Source organism: Salvelinus sp. IW2-2015, linkage group LG22, assembly GCF_002910315.2.
Source record: "Salvelinus sp. IW2-2015 linkage group LG22, ASM291031v2, whole genome shotgun sequence".
In the NCBI taxonomy this organism is placed as follows: Eukaryota; Metazoa; Chordata; class Actinopteri; order Salmoniformes; family Salmonidae; genus Salvelinus; species Salvelinus sp. IW2-2015.
In genome coordinates this window covers 31741652-31748592 of record NC_036862.1, presented here as the reverse complement: position 1 = coordinate 31748592, position 6941 = coordinate 31741652, and the positions used below count along the sequence as shown (strand labels likewise).

General features: G+C 42.0%; 1 pseudogene; it reads left to right on the top strand.

Moving 5' to 3' along the window:
* The window catches only part of LOC111982720 (solute carrier family 12 member 9-like), a 79671-nt pseudogene that overhangs the window by 51725 nt on the left and 21005 nt on the right, over positions 1-6941 (top strand).

Genomic DNA, 6941 nt, shown 5'->3' with positions numbered 1-6941 from the left:
CAAGTCCCCGCAGCAATGTTCCAACATCTAGTGGAAAGTCTTCCCAGAAGAATGGAGGCTGTTATAGCAGCAAAGAGGGGACCAACTCCATATTAATGCCCATGATTTTGGAATGAGATGTTCGACAAGCAGGTGTCCACATACTTTTGACCATGTAGTTTATTTCACTCTCCTCTGGTGATGGAGAGAATGGTGCAGTCATTACCCTCCTCTCCTTTTCCAATCTTCTCTATCTCTCCATCACATTTTAGCGGGAGCTACTTATCAATTAGCGCTCGGGTGCGTTCCACTCTGTTAATGAAGCTAAGTCTTTTAGTGTAGCCTAGCTCTCCCAGCTGGGCCTGGGCATTTGGATTGTAATTACAGTAGCTAGCCTTAATAGCTGTTTATCTGCTGAAGATGTTATTGCAGGAGATTGGGGTCGCTACGTGATCAATGACCCTACCTTTGTCTGCACCTATCTTCATGGGMAGCTCAGGTGTGACACACACATACATCACATTAACACACACATGCATCAAACACATGCAAATGCATACATCAGACACACTCACACTCATTGACACACACACATACAGTGCATTCGGAAAGTGATCAGACACCTTGACTTTTCCCACAATTTGTTACGTTACAGCCTTATTCTAAAATGGATTGAATAATTTTTTTGTCAATCTACACAATACCTCAATGACAAAGCAAAACCACTTTTTTTTTTGCAAATGTAATAAAAATAAAAATGGGAGGGGTGGAAATATTATGTCCTCAGTGCTAATTTCAGACAGCGCTGATAGGGATATTTAAGATMAACCAAAAGCTAGTTTTGGCGGTAACCCAGTTGGTTATGTTATGAATTCTGACCGTGGAAACGCAGCCTATCCAGCRGTGACGCACACTGCCCATATGAWCATGGAGCAAGACCAGCCTAAGGTGCTTTTGGTGCCTGTATTCTTTGTATTTAGAAACATATAAACTATTTTTCCCATTTCCTTTTTTATTTGGCATAGCCTCCCCTCTCAATGAAGGCTTTTTTTGTCCTGCCCAATGCAATCGCAAAGTAGTCTAAAGGGTTTGGTTCCTGAGATCGCTTGGAAATAAATCTTAATCACCAACGCTTTATTAAAATATAAAGTTTGAGAGGAGTAAAACGGTGAACTGAAATTCCCTTTTTACCAATGCYTTGCAGGCAGGCCCACATTATTTTGGRCATGCAGGTCCTGTTTTGGACGTGTGTAAAACCCTGTCCATGATGTACGTGCACATGCCCATCATGAAACGAGAGATGTGAACCTCGTATTTAGAAGTTATCTGTAACCTGTAACAATTGCTTGTGTTCGGTTTCATACACTGCATTACCAAAAGTATGTGGACAACTGCTCCTCAAACGTCTCATTCCAAAATCATGGGCATTAATATGGAGTTGGTCCCCCCTTTGCTGCTATAACAGCCTCCATTCTTCTGGAAAGGCTTTCCACTAGATGTTGGAACATTGCTGCGGGGACTTGTATCCATTCAGCRACAAGAGCATTAGTGAGGTCGGAACTGATGTTGGGCGATTAGGCCTGGCTCGCAGTCGGCGTTCCAATTCATCCCAAAGGTGTTCGCTGGGTTGCGGTCTGGGCTCTGTGAAGACCAGTCAAGTTCTTCCACATCAATCTCAACTAATNACAAGAGCATTAGTGAGGTCGGAACTGATGTTGGGCGATTAGGCCTGGCTCGCAGTCGGCGTTCCAATTCATCCCAAAGGTGTTCGCTGGGTTGCGGTCTGGGCTCTGTGAAGACCAGTCAAGTTCTTCCACATCAATCTCAACTAATKATTTCTGTATGGACTTCACTTTGTTCACGGGAGCATTGTCATGCTGCAACAGGAAAGGGCCTTCACCAAACTGTTGCCACAAAGTTGGAAGCACAGAGTCGTCTAGAATGTAATTTGTATGCTATAGCATTAAAATTTCCCTTCACTGGAACTAAGGGGCCTAGCCCGAACCATGAAAAACAGCCCCAGACCATTATTCCTCCTCCACCAAACTTTACAGTTGGCACAGGTAGCGTTCCCCTGGCATCCGCCAAGCCCAGATTTGTCAGTTGGACTGTCATATGGTGAAGGGTGGTTCATCTCTACAGAGAATGCGTTTCCACTGCTCCAGAGTCCAATGGTGGCAAGCTTTACACCGCTCCAACCGACGCTTGACATTGTGCATGGTGAACTTAGGCTTGCGTTTGGCTGCTCGGCCATGGAAACCCATTTCATGAAGCTCCCAATGAACAGTTATTGTTCTGACCTTGCTTCCAGAGYCAGTTTGGAACTCTGTAATGAATMTTGCAACCGAGGACAGAMGATTGTTACGTGCTTTAGCACTCAGCGGTCCCGTTCTGTGAGCTTGTGTGGCCTACCACTTCACAGCTGAGCCGTTGTTGCTCCTAGATGTTTCCACTTCACAATAACAGCACTTACAGTTGACCGGGGCAGCTCTAGCAGGGCAGGAATGTAATGAACTGACTTGTTGGAAAGGTGGCATCCTATGACAGTGCCACGTTGAAAGTCACTGAGCTCTTCAGTAAGGCCAATGTTTGTCTATGGAGATTGAATGGCTGTGTGCTCGATTTTATACACCTGTCAGCAACGGGTGTGGCTGAAATAGCCAAATCCACGTATTTATTTACTTGGCCTATTTAAAAAAAGGTTATCACACTTACAGGCACCATATTTTCTCCCTGTGGGCATAGAATATTAAAACAACGCAGACTATGGAGGGTTTTACGCACATCCAAACGTTTCACAGTAGCTGAACAAAGATCCAATATACAAAGAAAGGTAGAATGTCCACTCACTGTTATACTGCTCCCAAATAGGCCTGTGTTTTATGAACATAATCAGAACCATCMTACAGATCAGATCACATTCACACATCTCCAGAAGTTGCATTGCATGTACGCCACGGARATTGTCACAATAAAAACAGGAAGGAGAACTATTCTAATAAGATTGCTTGTTTTTCTTTTATATTACAACAAATCCTTTTTTTTTTTTTTTTTTACAACAATAAATGTAAAAATGTAATGATATCCTAAAATCGGCATGATAAAAAACACACTGCTGTTAAACCAGCCTTCGTTATACAGTAGTAGGCCTAAGGGAGGGCTTGGTTTTGAAAAAAACACGATATTTATATATAAAAAGTATGTGGACACCCCTCCCGAGTGGCGCAGCTCAGTGCTAGAGGCCTTACTACAGACCCTGGTTCGATTCCAGGCTGTATCACAACCGGTCGTGGCTGGGAGTCCCAAAGGGCGGCGCACAATTGTCCAGCGTCGTCCGGGTTAGGGTTTGCCAGGGTAGGCCGTCATTGTAAATAAGAATTAGTTCTTAACTGACTTGCCTAGTTAAAACAAGTTGTTTTGATTCGAATTATTTATGTTTTTAAACCTTATCAATAATGTATTATTCTTCCTCATTGATGTTTGGCATGTCCATGCTCAGCGTAATGCAATTTTATAGTAGGTCTAGCCTCTATGTCCGTGTGAATGCTATTGAATCCATGCAATTAATTAGAACAATGTGAATGCAAATGGGTTCAAGTTAATGCATTTAGCATAGATAGGTATACATTTTGTTATTTCATTTCTATAAGCTATTTAACAAACTATAACAGACTAACTTTTGGAATTGAGTTGATTCAAGGCATACAATAAAAAGACCGTAAATACACAACTTGAAGCAACCAAACGTTTCACAATGGAGCATGTTCTGATTGGCCAGTGAGGGGCCACGCCTCAACACACCCACAACTTGTTTATTCATCAAAACCCAGCAAGTGCACTGATAATTGTGATAGTGAAAATGGAAAAAAATATTCCTGACACACCCTTGAACCTATAGKACTACGGTCTGCTCTTAGATTTACCATTTCGTACGGTTTGTTAAATTAGAGCCCTCAATGTTTGTTTTCTTGGGAAGCTGTGAGTGTTATTATATGATACAATATCAGTACTTGTTACATTACAACTTGTCTAAGTCCTGTCATCAACAGATTTCAGCCAGTGTGTGTCTGTGGATTGACTGCATTGTTTGACTGGAATGTTGGAATATTGGCAGTCCTCTAAAACTGTCTGGCTAACAAACATAAAGTGCAGATCAATTCTTCAAATTCATTATTTGTTACTATCTTATCACACCACTGGAAATCTATGGTTGACCAACTCCCTGACTAAAATGGCTGACCGTAATCAAATCAAATTGAAGTTTATTGGTCACGTACACAGTTCAGCAAGTGTTATAGCGGTGCAGCAAAATGCTTATGTTACTAGCTCCTAACAATGCAGTCAACTGTCAAATAGCTAGAATATCTTTTTTTAAATGCAATCGATACATATTTACACAAGCTAAACTAAGAATGACGTGAACAGCAGTGGACACACTGAGTGTATAAAACATTATGAGCACCTTCCTAATATTGAGTTGAACCCCTTTTGCCCTCAGAACAGCCTCAATTCGTTGGGGCATGGACTCTGGTCGAAAGKGTTCCACAGGGATGCTGGACCATGTTGACTCCAATGCTTCCCACAGTTGTCAAGTTGGCTGGATGTCCTTTGGYCCATTCTTGATACACGGGAAACTGTTGAGTGTGAAAAACCCAGCAGCGTTGCAGTTCTTGACACACTCAAACCGGTGCACCTGGCATCTACTATCATGCCCCTACTATCAAAGGCACTTCAATATTTTGACTTGCCCATTCACCTTCTGAATGGCACACATACACAATCCATGCCTCAATTGTCGCAAGGCTTAAAAATCCTTNCTACTATCAAAGGCACTTCAATATTTTGACTTGCCCATTCACCTTCTGAATGGCACACATACACAATCCATGCCTCAATTGTCGCAAGGCTTAAAAATCCTTATTTAACCTGTCTCCTCCCCTTCACCTACACTGATTTGAAGTGGATTTAACAAGTGGCATCAATAAGGGATCATAGCTTTCACTTGGATTCACCTTGTCATTCTGCCATGGAAAGGGCAGGTGTGGCTAAGGTTTTATACACTCAGTTTTTATTAGTGAGCTATGTTAAGAATCCAGTATATAAATAAATATGTGGTGTGTAGGTTCCTGTCCATTCTAMTATTCTAATTATATGCTCACAAACACATTAACTAACACACACACTCATTTACTCTCTCTCTAACTCACACAATGCATGTACACTGCACACTGAACTGTACACCTTTCTATAGATGCAGTTCGTCTAAGACTGAATGAGTTTGTGCACAAAAACACAACGGATAATTAACCCAATCACTTTCTATACACTGACTCACCTCCAGTTGTTTATCATGCTTAGAGCTTTACGTTTACTTAGATTGCTCGTGTGTGAGCGAGCGAGAGAGTGGGGAAAGCGAGAGAGAAAAAATAAGATAATTTGCTTCTCTAAAAGCACATGCATTTGCAAAGGTGTGTGTGTGTGTGTGTGTGTGTGTGTGTGTGTGTAAACCCTCTCCCCTCTCCCTCCAGGCCCACCTTCCGTTACTTCACTTGGCACACCTGTGTGCTGGGCATCGTGGGCTGTGCTATCATGATGTTCCTGATCAACGCTATCTACGCCTCAGCCTCCATCGCCTTCATGCTGCTACTACTGCTGCTCATCCACTACCTCAGCCCTACCAGCAGCTGGGGCTATATCAGCCAGGCTCTCATCTTCCACCAGGTAKACACACACTTCTGTGCTACATCCACTACCTCAGCTACATCAGTCTACAGAACATTATGACATGACATCATCCAGTAGGGTTGGGCAGTATCCAGGTTTTCACATCGTTTTACTGTCCTTCTCTCATCTCGGAATTTACGCTATTACCAGTTTCGTATACAAGGGGGGGCCAAAAAAAAATCTCATTGCGTCTACCAGAATGCTAACAAAATTAGCACAAGTAATAACTAATTTCCATGGAAGCTGCTAGCTAAGTATGTTAACGAGCACAAATGAAAATAAATGAATTACAAAGACAGGCACTCTAGCTCATAAAATTATACATACAGTGCATTCGGGAAGTATTCAGACCCCTTGACTTTTTCCATATTCTGTCAGTCTTATTCTAAAATGGATTCAATGGATTTTTTTTCTCCAAATCAAAAACAGGTTTTTAGAAATGTATGCAAATGTATATATATAAAAAAATATATATATACAGTGAGGGAAAAAAGTATTTGATCCCCTGCTGATTTTGTACGTTTGCCCACTGACAAAGAAATTATCAGTCTATAATTTTAATGGTAGGTTTATTTGAACAGTGAGAGACAGAATAACAACAAAAATATCCAGAAAAATGCATGTCAAAAATGTTATAAATTGATTTGCATTTTAATGAGGGAAATAAGTATTTGACCCTTCTCAATCAAAAAGATTTCTGGCTCCCAGGTGTCTTTCATACAGGTAACGAACGGAGATTAGGAGCACACTCTTAAAGGGAGTGCTCCTAATCTCAGTTTCTTACCTGTATAAAAGATACCTGTCCACAGAAGCAATCAATCAATCAGATTCCAAACTCTCCACCATGGCCAAGACCAAAGAGCTCTCCAAGGTGTCAGGGACAAGATTGTAGACCTACACAAGGCTGGAATGGGCTACAAGACCATCGCCAAGCAGCTTGGTGAGAAGGTGACAACAGTTTCTGTGATTATTCGCAAATGGAAGAAACACAAAAGAACTGTCAATCTCCCTCAGCCTGGGGCTCCATGCAAGATTCACCTCGTGGAGTTGCAATGATCATGAGAACGGTGAGGAATCAGCCCAGAACTACACGGAGGATCTTGTCAATGATCTCAAGGCAGCTGGGACCATAGTCATCAAGAAAACAATTGGTAACACACTATGCCGTGAAGGACTGAAATCCTGCAGCGCCCGCAAGGTCCCCCTGCTCAAGAAAGCACATATACATGCCCGTCTGA